The sequence below is a fragment of the Falco peregrinus genome, chromosome 2 (assembly GCF_023634155.1).
Source record: "Falco peregrinus isolate bFalPer1 chromosome 2, bFalPer1.pri, whole genome shotgun sequence".
Lineage (NCBI taxonomy): Eukaryota > Metazoa > Chordata > Aves > Falconiformes > Falconidae > Falco > Falco peregrinus.
This window is the reverse complement of record NC_073722.1, coordinates 31,912,167-31,934,712: the sequence shown is the minus strand read 5'-3', so window position 1 is coordinate 31,934,712 and position 22,546 is coordinate 31,912,167. Positions and strand designations below refer to the sequence as shown.

General features: G+C 40.0%; 1 protein-coding gene across 4 annotated transcripts in view; it reads left to right on the top strand.

The window, feature by feature from the left end:
• Positions 1-22,546, top strand: part of RBPJ (recombination signal binding protein for immunoglobulin kappa J region) — a 154,554-nt gene that overhangs the window by 51,233 nt on the left and 80,775 nt on the right. The window contains exon 2 of one of the 4 annotated variants that reach the window (XM_027795025.2): positions 8,922-9,269. The exons of the other annotated variants lie outside the window; for them this stretch is intronic. The gene's annotated coding sequence lies outside the window, so the exon portion shown is untranslated. The remainder of the gene's footprint in view (positions 1-8,921; positions 9,270-22,546) is intronic. 4 annotated transcript variants of the gene reach the window in all.

Here is a 22,546-nt window from a genome sequence, read left to right as displayed (position 1 = left end):
AAGCTTGCTGCTAAAGAAAAACAAAACAAAACAAAAAAAAAAGTAGCAGAAAGCCTTATCAGCCACTCTGAGACCTGGCAAATTTACACTAGTTGTTGGGCTGTCAAAGGCAGCGTTCTTGGTATCTTGCTGGTTGCAGGATTGCAGCAGTGTTGCAAAGGAAAGAGTTTAGGACAGACTAACTAAACAGATGGCAAGAACAGAGAAAGATTAACTGAACTGGAGAAGGAAAAGCAGATAGCAGGGAGAGGCTGGGAACAGGAACCTGAGCCTCATATGCTGGATATCATTCAGAAGTTAACAGAAGCTAGTACAAATGGAGTTATCTTTTGGATCCTTCCCATCAACTGTCTGCCCACATCATCTCAGCATTAGGAGAATTAAGGTCCAACAGTGCCATAAAGAACCCTCAGGTCCCAGCAGGCAGTGGGCATTTTGTGCCATGAATGTAAATCTCACTCCTTTTAGCCCTTTTGACATCAAATGATGGACACAAAAGGGCAATAAGGAAATAAGGATTATCCTTTTGTTGCTTGCCAAGTAAGCCAAATCACCTGCTCATCAGTTTTGGGCCATTCCTGTCATTTCTCAGATGTCATCTCACCCAGCACTTCATTCAGCAAGCATTTTTCTCTGAACCTCTTAAGCCTTTTTGTTTATAATCTTTCCTGACTTTATAAACTCTTCTATATGACAGGCAGAGGGAGACTTTTGTTGTTTGGACGTTGGTGTGTCCATGCAACTTATTTTGTTAGTTTTGGATTAGTGGTTTTGGTCCAGTGACTTAGCAACTCTTAGTTTCCTTTAAAAATAAATAAACTACTATTTTACAAGGATATTTTTGTCTTCTAAAAAATCTGATATTGTCTGCTATCAGAAAGGGCCACCGAACACTGATACACCAGCAGTCCTAGGGCTTCAGGGACAGTGAATTGCCAGTTTCTAAAGGTGTATTCCTCTCACAAACATGCCTTGGCAAAATATCTTGAAAGCATCTGATGGAAATCTCTGTAGAAATGTCATTGTGCTATGTGCTGTCTCCTTAAAAATTCATAATTAACAGAAATAACTTAAGGAGATATTCAGACAGTAGTCTCAACAGCGTCAGTTATAAGCTGCTAGCTATGCCCTAGGCAGTGTACCTAGTATTCACAAAAGTGATCATGCAGTAGCACGGGGTTCAGCCTGGGCAACATGGAACCCTGGCTAACAGCCACGCAGTTGGGTCCTCAGCCTTCACGTTGGCCTTGCTCTCTGAAGGAAAGCTAGCACAGGCACACCAAGTCTTGCAGCAACCTTTTCTTGCTACTGTCCTGTACAAAGGGAGTAAGAAATGAGAACATTATGTAAAGAACACTGCATGGGCCGCTAAGCAAAAATTGTTCTACAGTTGGAAAAATGTCATCATCAGATTTCCTCTTTTTGCTTCTGTAAATTGCAGCACTAGGAGAAGGGGGGGAGGGAGAAGGAGGGAAGTGGGCTTATGGCCAGATTTTTATTAGCCATTTAAATGGTAGTCCAAACATAGACTAGAAAGTTTTCTGTTAAGAAATTATTTTTTTCAAAGTTTTCTCAAATTCTTCAAAGTTCAATGCTGGTCTTTATTACACTATTTGCCTCAGTAACACAATCAACTCTCAAATAGAAACAGTCACCCTCTGGTGCATATTACTTCTTCATGGTGCAAGGGACTACCCTGTTACAAATGACATTTCACTCCAAGAGGCAGAAAACTAGTATTTTTCAAGCTGCATGTTTTTTAGTTTATCTGATGTTCCATGTAGCCGATGGAGAAGCTACCATAACAAATGGCCAAAAGAAAGATAAAATACAGAGATGGAAGGAAAAGCCAGTGGTCCTTTCATATTTAGTTTTACGTGCTAGAACTTCGACCATTCGAGTTCCTGTGATCCTAAGTCATGCCTGTGTTCTCCGAGATATGCTGGCATCCCTTCCAGCTCTGCTTCTGTGCATCGTTCTCCAGTTCAGTTACTCATATTAAATCACATTTCAAAAACCTGCTTTTTTCCTCTACTGAGTGCTACCATGTGTACCAGTAGTAAAATATACTTAGTATGGCTGCAATGCCATGAGGGGGGTCTCATGACCAGAATGTGAGCATCTGTGGCAGCAGCATGGTCTGGGCAGGTGGAGTGGGGTGAGGAGGTGCTGCAGGTTGCAGCAGGCACAGCCTTGTTCGCTAGTGCCAAAGCGGTCTGGGGAGCACCAAGCCTTTTACCTACACATGTGGTTCACATCTGTAAAATTCTGAAAGAGGAACCAGTGGCTACCTTTTACAGAGCACCTGGTCATTTTATGCAGCTGCCTGGGACATCTATTTGGTAGTATTGAGAAGAAGAAAAAAAATCTTGTGTGCCTTCAATTTTCAGTCTCTAAAGAGTCTAAAAATAAGAACCAACCTTTAATACAGAAAGCCTTGCACCCAGGGGGAGAATGACTTAAAATAGGAGCTCAGTCTAACAGAGGAAGATGAGTGCTTTATGATCTTGTTACCTTATGCGATCAGAGTATGACATCCAAAAATTAAAGGAAAAGAGTAACCCAGTTCTCTAAAGCCTAAAGCAGTTTTAGGCATAGTTACTTAGGAACAGAAACTTAACATAAGAACCATTAATGAAAACTGGGAACTGTTCGAGGATCTGCTGCTGCTTTGTCCATGCACAGCATAAAGGAGAAGTAAATGGAAACAAGACTAAGTCACAAGTCAACACATACAGCTGATATATGGCAGTCAAAGAATGAATGGACTGTTTAGAGACAATTCTGTCTTGTGTTCACAGTGGAGCAGGAATATACATTCTCTTGGCTGGACAGCAAATAGTGTCACACTGTGCCATTAGCTACCTCCTGCACGACTGCATAAATGCCTTCAGCACGGCATGCCACTCACTGGAACTGCAGCCCAAGTCTGACACGTGCTGAGTGTATGGGAGGAAATAACTGAAAACTGAATTTCAATTCAACAGGCCTGATTAGGCATATTTAGTGCCCTGTCACTGCAAGATACTTACCTACATATCTAACTAGCTAGATCACTTACCACCTTTCTGCTCTCTTTTCTTTCACCAGTATAGGTGAAATGGGAGGAAAGCAAGGGAGAAAACCAGAAAATAACCAAGAACCCAAAAACTGTTGCAGAAGGGAGATTATTTTGAAATGTTTTCTATGAAAATATTAACATTTTTCCCTGGCTCTACTGACTGCATGAAACAGACCTGCTATGTTCTGGTGCTTCCAACACCATTCAGGTTGCAGCCAAGGGGAAGGTTTTGGTGGCTTTTTTCGCTTGTGTGTTTTTTGACAGGATTGTTCAGTCTTCGTCTTTTTATTTCCATTAGAACTTCACACAGAGCAAACCTTAATATTTCCAAGCATCTCCTTAGTAACTTAACACTTAAAATAGAAAAATCTCAACACTGACTTCATTGCTTGCTCTCTGCCCTCCAAAATTCCCGATGATACAGAGGATTCTAAGAAAAGGAAGTGGGATGTGCAGGCATGGTCCAAGGGAGGGAGCAGCTCCATGAAGACCTCAATCCAGGAAAGAGGCTGAGCAAATGAAGGTCCAGCAGAGGAACTGTCTCTCAGCTGCATGCTGTTGTGAATACTTTTTCTCTGGTTGCAACAAAGCTCTAATAACAGTACTATTTAACTTCCACTTTTTGTGTTTTCTTTGGAGAGAAAAACAGCCAAAAGGAAATTCTTTTGCCTATGGCCAAGTAATGTTATTCAAATTCCTGTGTTAGCTGGGGGTTGCTAAAATCCCTTTGGAATCTCCCTTGTGCAGTGTTTCTGTACAAACACAGCATGGCACTATGTTAAATCACCACGGTTGCATGATCTCTGCAATCCATGACATAAGGAAAATAGATTGATCGTATGGACTAAATCACAATGGGTAGGAAAGATGAACACAGAATGTATCTTTTCTAATTAGGAAATTTTGCTGTCTCAGGTACTCAAAAGGTGAAGTTAATTCATGTAAACATTTTACATCCAGGCAGACTTAAAAACGCATCAGCACAGAATATTTTAAAGTTGTGGCTTCCTATGGGAAATTCAGTAAATTTTATGGCAAAACACTGAAGCCAATAGGATTTTCCTCTGTAGAATCAGAGTAAAACAAAACAGCCCCCATCTCTTCCCTTGACTATTGACGACAGGCACCAGAGCTCTGCAAAGGAAAACAGAAAATGAGCTCTAATGAATTTTTAAGTGAGCTTGCCAAGTTACAAAACTGTCTTCATTTAAGTCTCTTCTAAGAATTTTTCCAAGGTATTCGCAGAAAATAAATTGCTTATGAAAACAGCAGTATAACTTCAGTGGAACCATTGACATACTCAGGAGCCCAAGTCAAAGCTTTTTCATGTGAGTGAGAGTCTCCATAGCCATTGACAGAACAGCACATGTTTTATCAGTTTGGGGTTAGTTTGGCAAACAGATGTGGGTACAGTTGCTTACTCTGCCCTCTGGAAGTCTTCAGTACTTTTAGGATGATCCATTCTTTTCCTTTGGGTACCTTTCCATGCAATGATGACCAAGCCAACTCTGAAACTTTTCATATCGAGATAATTTCTAAAGCCAAGTTTCAGATACTAAAAGATAGTCCCTGAATAAGCAATCCTGGTTTCTGGAAGCAGGACAATCTGATTAGCAAGGCACAGGTTGCTTTCCTGCAGGGCTGAGTAGCCAAGCAAGCATGGCTGTTGTTTACCTAGTGCCTGCTTTGCTACTACATGATTACTTTGGGTAGATTGAAGTGTCCCTGCACTGGGCAGCCCAAGTTATAACCATGGGGTCTCAGTTATTTGGGTGTAAAATGACAGCAGTAATAGCCTCCTCCTGCCTTGCACACACATAAAGGGGAAAATGTTAGAAGACAAACAAGACGTGGGTGTTCTTGTAAAGAGTACTAGACCTGTCTAGTATCTCAGATCTCTCTGACAACTTTGTGAATTTTGAACCTGAGCAATGCCAACTGGCAATGTGATTTCATGATTTTATCCACAGTCCTGCTTTTACCTTGTTTCCCTCCTACTAGTCACATCCATGTTTGGAGAATGCAGTAGTCCAGAGGCATGGTGAGAAGTGGGAGAGACTGTTATCACAGAGCTGATGCTGGGGCTCTGCAAGTTACAGAAGGGCTCAAATGCAGTGGAAAGCTGGCTGGGTCAGAAGCTTTCAAGCCACTTCCTTTTTCTGCTGCCACCACAGCAGGATGTGAGATGGGAGGCACCCTATATTAAGACCTATCCTGAAACTCAGATGATTCTCCCTTGACCACTTAAAAAGTTTCTATTGGTAGATCATACTGGCAGTGCCACTCACAGTAGTCACACTAGATGGAAGGATGTCATTGAGTAGCCTGCTCAGTTAGAAGATTGGATATACACAATGACTGTTTTTGTGTATGAACAAAGAAATATGCTGTCCTGCAAGGTAAAGAGAAAGAAGCTTCCTGATGTTAAAAGTGCAGGCAAACCTCCTCTCTGTATCCTCTCTCCCTTTGCGTGGGTAAGATGTTTCACACATAATATATGTTCCACATGTTACTGACTCATTTTCCTTCTCTTACTAAGACACTTTTAAAGCAAAATTTCAGTGTTTAAAAGCAAGTCCCTGCCCTTTTATATTTAGCAAAAGGAAACAACTTCTCTAAAATCTGTCTAAATTACTCTGCAGGGGGCTTGTAGAGGTTATATCATGGATCTCACAGTCATAGTGAAAGAGGAATATGACCTGCTCCATATATGAACCGGGAAGTCTACTCTTTTATGTAGAGTTAGTGAATTTCAGATGAAAGATCTGAATAACTTCCTTTTTCCACTTCAAGCTAAAAATAACAGAACCCAGCTCAAAAAACAGAGGGATGGGGATAAAGTAGGAGACTGTCGGTCCTGTGGCTCAGGAGCTCGATGTGCTGCCAGAACGTCACATGCTGATACTGTAAACCAGACCCAACGGAAGTCTTGCAAGTGCTTATCATACTATTCAAACATACTCTTAAACCTTTCTGCACTATTACTCTGCCTCTGTCCCAGTTTGTATTAGCTCTTGTAGCAATCATTTTCCAGAAAAGAGGACTTGATATAAGAATTGTTCATTGAATGATCTCTGCCTGGTGCTATAAGGAAGCAGAACTGTATTATTTTTATTAAACTTAGTTACATTTTGCCTACCCTTCATGCCTAGTTTTGAGAGATCTCATATTGGAAGGTGAAGAGACTGTTTATAATCTGTATTTCTAGCTATATTCTCTCTGGGAGCCATATGGCTACAGTTTTGGGCTGCTAAACAGAGTCCAAATGTCTCTCTGGGTATATTTAAATTGTACAGCAGGTACATGCTGTAAAACACCTCAAGGTGGCTGTTTTTTAGTTGTTTGCTTCAAGCATGTGGCTGAAGTGTGTGTCTGCTCCCATCCACCCACAAGTCCCTCCCAGGAGCTGGTGGGGAGCCAGTAAGCATCTGAATCTCACTGAACTGCGAGCTGGCATGTGGGTGTGTGGCTCAACATGCCTTTTGCACGGCTGGGGAACGAACGTCTCATTTTTGTGGGCCTTTGATAAGGATCTCAAAGATGACTGATAATCTCATTGATTATTCTCTGCCTCTTATCAGGAGGGTGGAGCTAAGTGGTGGAATTCTGTATGTAAGACACCAACCCGAGAAGACAAGCAATTGAGTTGGCTAAGAGTTTCTGTAGCTGCATTGCTTCAACACCTTCTAGAATAGTGCAGTTCTTGTTTTTACCATTCAAGAATGATCTCAACATGTTGGAGACAACTCAAAGAGGGTCCACAACACTGGTTAAAGGACTGGGGGACATACAAAGACTCAAAGGAGCTCAACCCATGTATTAGGTAGGTGATAAAGTTAGGGAAGAGTCTGCAAGTCGTGCTCATTGAGCAAGAAACAATTGGATGATAAGGGGCTTTCCAATCCAATAGACAAAAGTACAAGACCTAGAGGATGTGATCTGAGGCTTCCCCTAAAAGCGCAGCAGGAAAGAAAGTCTTCCTCAACAGCTCCACTTTGGTCTAACTAGATGGTTGTGGAGGGAACTGTTCCTTCTGCTGAATCCAGTGCAGGCACTGCCTCCAGCAAGACAAGCTGTGGCCATGGCCCTGATTTGGCCTCAGTGGTGATGACACTACTGCATCAACTACACTGTGCATTAAAGAAGCCAAGCAAGATAATGACTATATAGCTGACAGGTCACCTGTGAATTGTTGAGGGATTCTTATGAAGTATGGATTGATTTTAGTATCACGGACTGGGCCTGGTAAAGCAGACTTTCTAACATGTATTAAGATTTAGAAGACAGGGGCAAGAGAAGTAAGAACTAAAAAGGGAAACAAATTTCATTTTGGCTCTTGGGGAAAGAAAATTTTTTTCCCACAGATGTCTGACAAATTCTGGAGCAATAAGGAAATAATTTCTGCTCTCATCACAATTCAGAAGCACCACTTAAGGTAAAAGAGAGTTAGAGAATTTCAGATCTCTAGGCAAACTTAAGAGTAAAATGCTAAAGAATTTTCTATTACATCGCACTTCAAACTGATAAGACATACTGCCATCAAAGTAGCATAGATCAAAACTCAGACAGCGGACTCACAATGACTGGAGGAAGTGCTGGACTTATAAAACTGGCTGAATTTTTTTTTGTAAAATAAAAAGGGTTACTTGTAGAAAATTTTCTCGTCTTGAAATTATTACATTAAAAACTTACATTTAACTGAGTGTACACTGGAAAAGATTTCTAGAATAATGAAAGAACTTGCAGAGAATGGAAAAAGTTATCACAAAATCTTTAAAGGAACTCTAACACCATCTCTACTGATGCATCACTTCACTCTGGTTGTCCTAATGTAGGGTAAAGCAGGCTTTAATAATAAATCATATTCTTCATATCAAAGGAAAACTAAGCAAAACCAAATGCAGAATATTTATTGCCATTGCATTTTCTCCATTGGTTTATGGAAGAGTAACATTTAACTGGTCAAATTCCAACCCCTAATTAAATCCCACCTGAAATCCACCTCTTGCCTAAACTGACTGACCTGTTCATACCTCAGTGCTATCTGTGTTCCTTTACTGAATAAACTGATACTGATGTGCAGCTGGAATGTTTGTTTGCTTGTAAAACACTTTTGAATTCTTTAAGGAAAAAGTTGCACAATGAAAATTATAAAAGCAGCTACACATACAGTGCAAAAATTCCTCAGATTTAGTTTGATGCAAATCTAGCTTATTAAAATAGTCACAAGTAACTATTCCATTGTATCATCATGATAGTGGGGAAAAAGATAACATATATGAAATTAATGTCATTTCATAGGTTATTGTAAGTGCAATAGTTTACTTTAAATTCAAGACCCTTAAACTGTTATGGATTAACATCTTTAACATAAACTTAATCTTTATAATGTGATTCATAACCCATTTTCGTAAGCAATGATTTCCAACAGTAAAAAACTTGAAACAGCACACTTCTTTCTAAAAATAAACTTGATGCTTAAATGAAAGTGAAGACATTTAATAAAGGACAGTTAATTGGACAAGTTTTTTATATATATATCTTCAAAAAGTATATATTACGTTGTACATCCTTGGTAGTGGGGGCTATTTTGTCTCCTTTGTATTGCCTTAAGAAATAATTAAATTGAATAGGAAAAATTAAGAAAATATCCTTGGTACTGAGTAGGAGGGAGTAAAGAGACAATTCCCAGACATCACAGATAATTGTAATTTTTCATATATCCATATATAAAATCAAGGGCCAAAAGTAATGACCAGAGAGGATCACAAACAATGTACTTAGGCATTATTAGAGGAAAATTAGAAATAATGCAGAAAATCTAGAAGTGTTTAGTAAGTGATTTTGTTCTTTTCTACAGGAGGAGGAATGCAATACTACATTCACATAATCTGTTGATGAAATACTTTCCACTACAGCAGTTTTCAAGGCTTCTCTATCCAACATATAGAAGTGGGAGTTTTTGCTGCTCATTTATCCCACCTGTCTTGGACTCCTCTCTCAGGACAGACTAAACCACTTTCTCAAAAGTGCCTAAAGACAGATGAATTCCATCCTCTGGGTCAAGGAACATGAATTTGTGTTGTAAAGTGATGTCCCTCATCAGGCATAATAAAAAAACTGAAAAGGCAAGTCAGCCACAGGATGCAATCAGAGGAACAAAGGGACCTGAATGCAAAAAGAGACAAGTAATCTCAGAATGAATCAGGTGAGGGTAGTTCTTTTTTAAAATGGGAATATATTAATGCTATTTGTCAAGAATATTGGTAAGATGTTATCTGGAAACTGTTCATTCATGTTTGAGAATTCAGACTTGTGCATGAGTAGAGCAGGCACCTGGACAAAATGGGGTAAATTGCTGTTGTAGAGCAGGCATGAAGGAGCTTGTCTTGTTTATCATAGCAAAAGAAAGGCTGGGATGCGATATGATTGCTTTCTGGAAATACATCAGAGGGCTGAGCACCACAAGAGGAGAAAGATATGTGAACTAACAGCATATACAGGAAATGGAAGATCGGTAGGTAGATAGATGTATAGATAGATAGATAGTCACATTCAAAGTGGCTCTTCCCTGTAGCAGTCATACCAGTGGCTCAAACAGTTGGAAGCTGAAATGAGAGACATTCAGATCAAAATGAGATGAAAATTTTAGTTGTGATGGTAATTGTAGCAACTTATCAGTTTGTAGTAGATTCTCTCTCATTGGAAACTTTGAAATGAAAATGGTACATTTTCTCTGAAATATATCTTTTTGTTCATTCACAGTAATGCTCTTGAATCAGGAACTGGATCATGGAAATCACACGGCTCTTATTTTGTTTTGTGTCGATTGGACAATTACCATAAATGCCTAAAATCTTGTTGCTATCACTCTACTTACTTACTTATACAGCTCCTTTTAAATTGGAAGAAAAGTGCAAATGAGAGTCAAAGGAAATAAAAATTGGGTCCTATTTTTTAGCACTTCTGAAAAACAAAAATCCATTGTTTTATATGTCTTTAATCTGTCTTCTTGAATGGTTTTATTTCATACATGGTGATAGCTCAGCAGAAGGCTGTTGTTAGCTCACAATAATAGATAGCCTCTAGGTTAACTTCTGGAAGTAACTCTGGAAACTAATTTTCAGGCAAAGCTCCAAGAAAAAGAGGCACATGTTGAGGAACTGACATAACTTTTTAACACCACGACCAGCATATTTCTTCAGGCAAACCCAGCCAAAAGAAGTTGCCAAAATCAATATTGATCTAGTTCTTCATCCAATCAACAAATGCCATTGTTTATAAGATATAACTTTTCTTGGTTAAAGTTCAAAGCTAAACGCCAAGGTTTTTCAAAACTATTAAAATGAGACGATGTAGGTTTCCAGAAATTCTGGCTTGCTCTCAGACTCAGTGGGTATTCTGAGCCATCAGAAATTATCCAAAGAACCTCCGCAGTTTTTATATAGAACCTAATGGTGAAATAACAGCAAAGAGAACGTGAGTGCATGCACACAGGCATGTGTGTGTAATATATGTACACAAAAAGGTACTTCACAAATCTTATATAAAAAAATGGCACTTCAGATTTTTCTGAACCACTGAAATTCAGTTTGAGACTAAGAAAAGAGAATTATGCAGTATGATGAAACAAAATTTACAGGATCTCCTGTATACTGACAAATGTCTGCTCTTCCAATCCAGCAAAATAAAAATTGTGTTGGGTTCAAAATTCCATGAGCTTGGGTTTTCTAATTGTAAATCCATTGAATCATTGCATAGGTGTGAGATTGATTTAAACTTTTACTTAAGATGTTTCTTTAACAGAACCTGTCAAATATTCCTGAATTTTCCATGGTAATAGTATGTCCAGAACTACACAAACTCAGAAGAGGACAAACAAAATGTTCATCTGTTTTAGGAAGAGATTTTCACAATTCCAGGCAAGGATTATATTCCAGAATCTGGGCTTCATTTTGTGAGACATCCTATAGGAGCCTTTGATAACATGTAGGCAAGTAGGCCATATGGCAAAACCCCAAGCTTTCAACTAATCTTCAGCAACTTCAGTAAGTGGGATCTGCACTTTTCAAAGGTTTTGGGTAATAATCTGTGTTCTAAATAGCACTGTCAAGGTGTTCTTTAAATATTACTGCATACTGCTATCTAGATTTGGCAGGCCATTTAGGGAATGACGAAGCCTCTTGCTTAGATACTTAACGGTAAAATTTGGTTTATTTTCATAACTTCTACATTCCTGGAGCTATAGTCTAGACTGATTTTTAATAGGCTTATATGGTACTCTGAGGCTGCTGCTTTGTTTTTTCTTAGATTTAGGATTTTTGGTTTCCTAGCTTGAGGGTGAAGTGATTGGAACTGATTATAATTTCCAGTGTTAATTCCTAAAATACCCTGTATGTGTCTATTTAATAAGAAATCTGGTTATTTATTGCGCTGAGTAGAGATAGTGCTGCCTTCTCACCTTTACCATTTCATTGGCCCAAGACAGTCTCTAAAGCATCACAGCAGTTTGTCTGTACCTCTGCACACCTAAAGTTTCTGTCTTGTGACACAATAGACAGCAGTAGCTTAAATTCCCCCTTACTCAGTGGGTTACATGGTAACCCTGGATGCGACAGGGGATGGTGCCATTTTCTTACTGTCTTCTTAAAACTCAGAGGTATGCCTCTGATTGTGACAAAATGAATGCTAATTGTATTAGATTCACTTAGCTTTCTGAAGTACTGTCCCTAAAAAATAATGTGGTGCATTATATAGTCACCATGGTATCTAGTAATCAGACTATAAAATTAAAAACCTAGCATATTACAGAGGGGGCATTTGTCCAAAAATACAAAAAGGGTATTGCCTTTGTACTGAGAGGCCTTCAGGTCTTTTTCTATGCAGAAAAAAATAAGAATTTGTGCTGTTTACTGATGAACACTTGTAGAGGATAGATCTAGTTCTTCCAGAAATTGTGCATTATTGTGGTCTCAAGCTATGCCATGCTTTAACTTTTGGGTTTCATAGTTCTAGCATAGACTCTGTGGTAGGACATACATTTCATCCAGCTGTTGTCACAATTTAGAAAAAAAAAACCCAACCCCAAAACATTTTCTCAAAGAAAACTCCTTGCCTGTGGGTGCTGGGTTATTATCAAACTTTTAAGTGTAACTTCAAAATGGGCATCCCACTGAGATGTTAGTAGGCAAAGAAATACCTACTTACCCCTAGTCTTCACTTACAGGTCAGTCATCTTTATTAGGAGTAACTTGTTCTGGGTTTAGGGCAAGCAAAGGTAAAGACCTCTTCCTCCACCCTGCCAGCAGAGCCAGCCCTCTGTCCAGCAAAGTAGGTACTTCCCATCAACCTCATCCCAGAACTCTGCCCAATTCCACAAAACGAGGGGTAGGGTATAGCACCAGAAAAAGCTCCCAGCAGCACTTCGGATACACCACCTCCAAGTATTCCGTGGGGAACGGACAGATGGGAATGCAAGCTCCTACTTTGAACTGGTCAGAAGGGGCATTTCACAGAAGGAGAGGGCTCTTATGGCCAAGGTGGTTGATGGTGGACAATCCAGTTTTCTGCTGTGGTTAAGTATGCTGCCTTGCAGACTGAATGGTTTGCACTGTGGTGGCCTCATCTGAAAGTTTCACACCCATGAAAGTGGTGAGGAGATGCTGCTGTCGTCTTTCAGCCCTTACAATTGTAAGGTGCTATAAGCCTGTTGGGCCTGTGGGACCTGGGAAGCAGCGGTGGACTGGGTACATACCAGAGTGTGGCTACACTCACCAGGCGAGGAGTTTTACATTTATCTGCTTATAATCTATTATGAGTTTTGTCTACATGTTTTTATTTGATTCAGGGTTTTTTAAAGGGTTCCTACATTAACTGCTTCATTGTGATGAATTTCACTGTGATTTATAAGACTGCATTGGGTTCATTTGTTCAGCACTTTAGGATCAACTGTGTCTGTACAGGAAAACCAGAAAACCCTACCCTCCTCAGCCTTTGCTTTTTTAAAAATCTTTCTGGATCTTGCTTAGAAGTAGGTGTACTGTTCACATTTTTTCTCCTCTCAGATACAGAAGGCCATTCTGGACTGGACATCCAATGACATATTTTGTTTTCAGGAAGATGTTTAAAAATATTTGAAATCTACTGCCAGTAAATATTCATAATATTCCCTGCAGAAAAGCTTGTTCCCAGAAGTTGCCACAGGTGACATGGAAGTTCAGGAATGATAAATGTTTCTTTTTGCTGACAATTTCACATTTTCTTCTTGCTGCTGACATTTAGAAAAAGTTTTCTGCTGACATTAGAAAAAAATTATTATTTTCTCTGTCCAGACGTTCCTGGCCAAAATATTACTTTTGTGCTTGCTTTAACATTCTTTAGTTCCCAGTCGTCCCAAACAAATTCTTTTTTATTGATCTAATGATAACTAGGTTCAAAATCTCCCTGATTATTCTTTCACTTTATGCCTTATATTTGTAGCTGTAGTAGGAAGCTCAGCTGCTTCATTTTAATACTTTTAGTAATCTTCCTTTCTGTCTGCCTAGCCACACAATAACTTTCACTTAACTTTAGGTTAGTTAATGGCAGGTGGCTACATAAATTCATATGGAGTTTTTTCCCATCTCTTCTGCAATCTGAATTAGTGATACTTTCTTTCACACACAATTCTCGAAAGTGCACCTACCCCATCTCTTTGGTGCCTTTATGTGTTGTTTTACAGCAATTGGTTGTGATTTCTTCACTACTCTTACATTATCAGGCATATCTGTTTCCCTGATCACATCTAGCATTGTCCATCCTCTTGAGTTCTGGGCTTGGCTTTTCTCTTAACATTATACAGAATGTTCTTCAATTCTGTACAAAGTCAACTCAGGCCAAAATTTAAGGTTGCAATGGCCACAAATGAATGTATTTTGAAATAGCCTTACTTTCTAGAACTAACATCCAGTACAAGCCTTATTGGTTACAGATTTGCACAGATTTTTAATTGCTGCTAATTCAAAACTTTTGAATTTACTTTTATAACACTTAGACAATTAAAAGCAGGCTGGACAACAATGAACAAATCTGGGTCTTGTTATGACACAATTGTTGTTACAACATTTCTGGCTGTTTGTATTTTGAAGTGAGAAAACTGAAAGTTATTCTGAACAAAACCAATGACTGTGAATGCTAAACTTTTAAACTCAATTTCACTGCCTTTGGTTTTTCTACCATGGAAAAAAACATTCCTAAAGAAACCATGACAAAAAAAATCAGCTCTTGAGCGTCATTATCTGGCTGCCAATCAATAAGCAAGCAAGAAGGGCACAAGTCTGCAATAACACAGGAAAAGGAAAACAAAACATGCAGGCCAAATCCTAGCAGATCTGAAAAGTTCAACCACTTTTACCTCAAAAGCCAAAACAGTGGGGGAGAGGCAATGAAAACGTTCTGCAGAAAAGCCTACTGCACCTCTGTAAGTTGGAAAGATTTGTTCCATCTATTGCTGCCAAGGGAGAAGGAAGAGAGGACACTGAAAGTTTTGCAGGAAACACACGCTTGTGCAGGGCTTTTGATATGCTGCTTCTTGTTTATCACTTAAAATGATAGGAACTTGCACACAGCTGTTCCTGACAAGAAGATCTCTTATGGTGGTAATACAGACTAAGAGAAATATCTTGGTTTGGGTTCGTAACTTCATTCCCTAAAGAAAAGCCACAGCACGGACACCTGCTTGTTGCTTTTTTCTGGGGTTCTGGATTCCTTAGATCTGCACCAGTAAAATAACACTTTGCCTGTGGAGCCAGACTGCCCATTTCCATGCTTGCACCTTTGCAAATTCAGATGCAGTTGGTACCAGTTGAATTGCTTTGCAGTAAGGGACCCACACTACACTTTCTGTCTTGCTACTCCAAACACTCTGTAATAGCCTTATTCTACTGATGATACAGGGGATGATACAGTGTCATATGTAATGAAGTCTCACTTGCCAAGGAAATTAAAATATCAAAATATTTATTAAAATATTAAGAAACAGACAAAAATAAGTCTCCTAATTTTTAGCCTCATTGTCTCACAGTGCCAAATAAGATTCTGCCATGCTACACTGTTCTTTTCTACCTTCATACACAATACTGTATCTTGTTTATGGCCTTGAAGATTTAAATATCTGCAAGGTTAGAGGCCCTTTTCCTGAAGGCTTGTTTGGAGGCATAATAGAGACTTGAAAGCATATACAGTGTGTTGAAGGTATATTACATAAGAGACTCTTCTCCCCCTGCCCCCCCCCCCATTCCTTTTACTATAAAAAGAATGGGAATTTCTAGCAGAAAACAGTCATCCAAAAACTTCCTCATTTTGCTTTTCCATTCGCATCACTCCTAGTGCCCATGAGAATGAAGCAATGGAAATGAGAATTGGTTCAGCTTCATGCAGGTGTACTATTTGATACACTACATTTCAGTTAAGAATATGACACCTTGCATTAGGTGACAGAGAGTACTATATAAATAACAGGAAGTTTCCTGCTAAAGCAGGAAGCTGCTTCCCCCCCCCCCACCCCACCCCCCCCCACCCCCCCAAAGCCCTGCAGAGATACGGTAATTACAAAGCAGTGATGCCTTGCTCTATTTTTCCTACTCATCTGACCCATCACAAAGGCTGCAGGAGCTTCCTGGTTTGGAAACCATAGCACTCCAGAATCACCTAAATATATACATTGTTAACTGCAGAAGGCAGATAAAACCAGTACTAAATCTAAGACAATGCTAGATGTTCAGGCAAATGTCAGCTTTGGAGCCTTCTAAAACTGAATTTAGATGTATCCTGAAATGATGGTTTAATCCCAAGCTCAGACAGGTACCACTGGGAGCATGCTTTCCTCTTCAACACAATTCTATATTGTTCAGCTGCAGGAGCACAGGAAGTTTAAGAGTTAGGAAGCTATGGACTTTTCCTTATGCATCGACCTTAACCTTTTTCTTTTTTCTGTGAGTGATTAAGTGCTTGTTTGTCAGCCTTAAAGGGCATATTTTACAAAACAGCCCACGAAAGACAGCATTAAAAATTGCTGAGCAGAAACTTTACCAGAGTTGAAGAGGGACAAAATTTACTTTTCTGAATTTCCAGTTCTTGTTCAGCATCTTTGTTTAGTGTAAAGAACATGGAAGACTGAAGAACCTGGCTACAATCCCTTCATGGGATGAACTTTCTCAAATTTTAAACATAAGGAAGATCGACCTTGTCAGCAGAGGTCTACTACCTTGACCTCTGTTGGGGTAACCCTGTTACGTTTTGAGGGAGTCTCACCATTTGAATCAATTAAATCTTTCTTGGGATTTAAATACCAAAATTTACACTGGAGGTGGCCAAATCCCAGAATATCTGAAGGGATGAAATTCTGGCATTTTGAAATTTGTTTATGTGCAGATTAGAGGGGAGAAAAGCCTTTGAAATTTCCCATTGAGCAGGCAAAGGGTAAAAAATAATTCTGGAAATACCAACACCCATTTCCAAAATAAGGTGCTCTCTAGGGATCATAGCAGCAGTTTTGAGAAAGCAGCTGCTAGTCACAGTAAGCAGTAGTGAAATCAACAGGACTCATGTCAGCATCTGCCACAGCTTCAAGACTCCAGGCAGACTTGGGGGGCCTAGAAAGCCAGCTGGACTGGGAGCCTGGAAACCCTGGGACCCTCGGCCCAGGTCAGTCTGAATTAGAAATGGACCTTTGCAGCCTCCTTTGTGGCAGGATGCCTGGCAAGCAGGAAAACTGTGGCTTGAGCTGGGGTTGCAAGATGACTGCTGTAGAGATCAAGGCCAAAATAAAGTTAAAGCCAGAGCTTCCAATGTTTCCTCGCTCTTGGCTCAACTAGGATCCGGAACCCTTCCCAGCCCATGGCCCCAAGACTGCTTGTGCCGAGGGTTGTTGCGGAGCTGTGGGCTCTAGGACCACAGACTCCTAGACAGAAACCTCACAGCAGTGTCACCACAGCCCATCAGGACCACAACAGAACACCTCAGGTTTAACAGATCTGTAGAAAAATTTTGGGGTTTTTTTGAAACTGACCAGCTGACCTCTGAACCAACGCTTCCATCAAGGCCATAGGGATATGATGTGTAAAAGGAAAATACAAATGCCTCAGACTGAGCAAAGAATGTATCATAATTTCACAGTTAGTAGATGTGTCTCTCAAATGCCAGAAGAGGCATTTGCTGTCACACCATCAATCCTATGGCTTTTAACTTTACAAAACAGGATAAAAACTCCCTACTCATCTTAATTATCTTGCTGAGACCAAGACTGGGATTTTCTTTCTAACAACTGGGTCATAGCACATTAACAACTATCTGTACCTCATTTATCAGCTGGAAGTGAACTAGTAGAAAGACAACAGTGTAAGAACTTCCCTGAACCAGGAACTTTCAGAGGGTTATTTTGCTTTTGACTTTACTACCACTATAATTATTTTTTTTTTCATTGTCAGCGTTCAAAGGACCCAGTTAAACCAGGTCTGCACTTTGACCTGGAAACTGAGTACAAACTGAGAGTGATTGTACTCCTGAATTTAAACTGCAAAGTAAGCTGGTGCACAACAGTCCTAGTTTTTTAAGATGATACAGTTGTATCCTTACACTGAGACAATGAAAGCTGTATATCAAAAACATTATGAAACATCACATTGAAATACACTGATTCAATTTAAGATCCACATTGGCATAAATAGAAAACAGATGCTACAACTGCATTCTTGTGGATCTTGGTTGAAGTACAGGACAATACTCTTATCTCTGGAAGTAGTTCATATCATTTTCTCTGAAGGTATAATACTTTGCTGCTTCTAATTTCGTACTTCTGTAAATAGGAGAAATTTTGTCTTCACCAAGCTAGTGATCAGCCTATAAAGCAGGACTGATGCTTCTAGAGTCTCTTCCCAGCTGGTAGCGTAGCAGTGGAGGTAGATGGAAAGACATTACAGAATGTAACATCCATCAGTTTATTGACTCATCTTTACTCCTGCAGTATGGTACATGAACAAATATGCAAGAAACATTGCCCTAACAAACAGAACAAATAATGACTAGGTAAGAGGAAGAGCTGAATTTCACATGCAACCATAGTTCCTTTTTTTCCCTTTCCATGATACATTTTTTCTAAAGTGGACCAATCTCATTACACTGCGTGAATCCCATACTGTAGCCTGTCTCCCTCCTTCCCCATATGCCTATAAAGCACAAAGTGCTGGGAAAATACTGTGGCTGCTTCTGACTGGTTACTGTACATTTTTGTGATAAAATGGTTTGTGAGACTATCAGGATGAACTCCAGCTGACTGCTTTCAGTCCAGCAATATTCCATATAGCCAGGAACTAACCCTTGAAGCATTTCCTTCTTTCCTTGAGCTCTGCAATGGGGAACACTGGCTAGTTATCTGTACATCTTGAGTGCTTCTCTGTATTTCTTTAAGCAAGACAAAGAGGCATTCAATAGGAATTTGCCTGTATTATATAGTTTCTACTTCTGTTTTTGCCATTACCACGTATCAGTTCTGTTTTTGTTTCCCAGCCAAGTTCCTTTCATATTTTCCAGATCATTCAAGTGCCTGCACCCAGCGCCCCAACAAGGTTTAATGAATAAGTATTACATTTTAAGCAAGCAATTATTCTTGATTCATCTTTTTTCAGATCTGTAAGGGAAACAGTGAATTAAAGAAACTAATGAAAAGGAGTTCCTGCTGCCACTACCATGTGCTGGCTCTGAGCCAGAGCCTGTCTAACATTTGCTGGCATGAGTCATGAGTGTGAAATGAAGGTGGACGATGTCTTTTCTGTAAAATGATTAACAGTGTGGGTCCACTTTCACTCTTCTCATGGAAAGAAGTCAGACAGTTCTTGAAGAAGAGCTAAACTAAAAAATATTCCTGGTCAGCCTGCCACAGGGAACCAGGATATCCTCAGCCAGAATTAGCTCATCCAGCCTTTCCCCCTACTCCCAAATGTGTAAAAAGTTCATAGATGGGGATATGTTTTGGTGTCTGGCACCAATGATTGTTGCCATCTGAAGTAGCTCAGATCAGGATTAGGTCTTGTGGATGAAGATTTGGGCACCAAAGTCCATTTATTTCAATGCTGTTTTCTTTTCCACTTCTATTGGTCTGGAATACCTCCAGGTATGAAATTTGTGCACACCAGTGTCCTACCATTGTCAGTCTCTAAGAGAAAGCATCTTTCTCCCTTTCATGAGAAAACCACAGCAGAAGCTGGTAGTTTCCACCAAGTTCTGACTGAATAGCATAATATTGTTTCCCTTTCAGCTATGGTTTTCATCATCTCTCTTTGTTTTTCCTATATCATTGTCAACTTTTTATATCTTGCATTGGTGTATTGGAGCATGTGACCTAACAGCCAGACATAATTCTGACATGACCGTCATCTCTAGTAGCCATGGAGGGCAGAGGGAAGTAGTTTATGCTGTAACCTGTAGGCAACTTGAGCATCTAATAGGTGCGCTTTGGTTTCCCCTTTTCTAGGGATGGCACAGGAAAACTAGGATCCTAACTTTAGTCTCCTCAGTGTATCTCATTTGGATGTCAAAAGCAGATTGCTTTTGTCACTTTTCTATGTGCTTACAATGACAGAAAATAATCCTCGTGTTTTGGTTTTACATCTGGAATCTGTTGCTGGACATGAATTTATTACTGCCCAACTTCCATTGCAGCATTGCTACTGCCATCCTTATGCTCCTGATGACTAAGATGTCAACAGAAGCTGATGCTAATAACACTGCATCTTCTCAGACAGTATTTGTGCTAGAGCTCCCCATCACTCTGATTGCTTGCATTTGAATTTTTTTTTCCTCTCTGGATGATGCTAGTATGAATGTCTAATATTTATGCTGATATTAAAGTTTACATTTCATTTTTGCTTATGTTGTGTCTCTTCAGGCAGAGTTAATATTAAGGCTGTTACTGGAAAATGAGTCAGCACTTTCAGCAACTGCAGTCTTGAGTCCCCAAATGCTTAACCTTATGAGAATAGTTTTGTATAGATAGCCAAGGACTCCCAAAGCTTGGACATGGACTAGCTGAGATTGTAGTACTTGAGATGCTGATGTAAGTTTGCAACTTTTATTTCACCCTAATGAAGTTTCCAGTATTGCCTGTACATGTGAATGGGCACAGATCAGCTGATACAACACAGATTTCAACACTTTTGAATTTGAGCTAGGCTCTAATTAAACTTGCTTTGGTATCTATTCCCTCTAACACTCTGTTTCTCTGTTTTCAGAAAAGTTGTGAGCTCTTCTGGCTTAGCTGGCCAAGGAAACATTCTCTCTGCCACAGGCAATCCTTAGATCCAGGCAGCTGGAGTCCCAGTCCTTCAGGCTCACCTTTTTCAGCCCCATCACAAAGCCTGACCTGATGATGAGAAACATGCCTAGGTCCTAAACTTCATCTTCTTCTTTTAGCACTGATTTCTATTTGCATCACAAGTCCCTGACTTCATTATCATTAAAAGGCCTTTGTCACACAGAACTGTGATCGCAGCTCCAGGCAGACTGCATGTTATCTTGCATAAAGCACAGTGTCTTACCACACCTTCCACTTCCTGTCTGGAAGCATCTCCTGATGTTGCCTGCTTTGGTTGTAACGACAGGAGCCATTGCAAGTATTCCCCTGGACTGATCATAATGGAGAAAAAAAGAGCAGTGCAGAAACTTTCTAGGAAGGTGGTTTTTTTAAAAATGAAAACAAAGCCTATTGACTGGAAATGATCTAAATGTGATTCTAGCCACTGCCAGGTCTCTTGGCAGCGTGAGCTGCCAGCTTTCCTTTCCTGTTTTTTTTCCCCTCTGATAACATATGTAAACAATCAGTAGTACACATCAGAAGGTTTTTCTTAGGCTTATGTAGGACCTGCAGCATAAAGCACACACACAATACAGGATGGCAAAAACTACTCCATCAGAGGTAGGACTCGTTCTGTCATAGGGCAAATTTACAGGATGGTAAAACAGCATGATGGTAATGGAACTATTTGCAATTCAGGGAAACAGATGCTGAGGACAGTCAGATGACTGCAAGCCTCTGCCCAAGGCACAGCGTGACATGAAGATTGCATGGTCCTGGCTTCTCACACCCATCCAACAGTTCACTCACACTTGCCCCTCATAGCTGATGGAGGCAAAGACGTCATTACTGCAAAAGCCAAGGTTTTGGAGGGTTTAACAGGGTTTTCACATTTTTCTCCTCCTGGCACATGGAGTCATTTGATAAAGTTGTCAGGGAGCCCTGAAGCTACTGAACACTACTGAACTTCATGACGCAGATCAGCACTGCTCACAGCTATTGTTTCAGACTGCACAGGCCGGCATCAGTATAGGCATCAATAGTTCTTCAGAGGGACTTATTTTTAAATGGAAACTGAGACTGTGATACAATCAAATGCATCTCAGGAGGTTTTGGCTCTAAACTATTAAAAGAAAATATATGTATACTGCCAGGTAGGTCTTTCCCACCTTCTCATCTTAAGTCCTCCATTAGTTCTGCACACACTCTTAACTTGGTTGAAGTAATTTAAATGTCTTTGTGCTTGCCAGACTAGCTATCTGGAGCAGGGAAGGAACATGATACAAAAAGACAGAAGAGACTGTAGAAATTACTGGTGAAAACCAGAAAAGAATAAAAAGTTATAAAAATATGGGCAAAAGGACACCCCAAATCCTCTCCTTCTAAAATGAAATCTCAGAAATTGGGGGACAACGAAACTTGAATTGGGTAATTAAGCCTTCTGCCCTGTAAGCTGTGATCTGGGAGGCTCCAGAATAGTCCTGGAACTTACCAGGTTTGATCACTGAAAGACTTCACTGGTATCAGAGGCTGTGAACAAAAATACATTGTGCTGCCTTTTTTGTTTTCTCCACCAATGTAAACAACACAGAATTATGCCTACCAGGGTGTCCTTGGACATACTGACTTGGTGAATGTCCCCGATACCCTGGCTCAAACAGCCGATCCTTGATTATCTTGAGCATTATTTAAACAGAAATGAACAATACCATTTTGACACAGTAGGAAGTTCATTAGTATCCAGACATTTCTCACTCACTGAATTATGAAGCAGAAAAATATGTTGCATTATTACATGTCATTTGCCAGAATATTTGACACTGTGATGTTGGATGGAGGGCAAGGTGAGTACATGGTAAAGTGTTACGTAGGTCCTAAGTCACGGACAAAATGTACTGTTCCTATACCAAGAAAGTAGTATATAAGTCATCCACTGCTTCATCCTCTCAGCACCTCTGTGCTGCAGACTGAAAAGCAGAGGTATGAGGAAGAGGCTTGAGCAGCCAAAAAGGACATGCAACTTGTGTTCTTCTCTCTAAGGAGCTTTGAAAAGATTTCATCCACTAGCTGCAGAGCACACCTACTACGTATGTGACTGTAGGCAGCAGTAGATGTGATGTCCACAAGGCTGTGCTGCCCCATATCCAAGCCCACTTCTC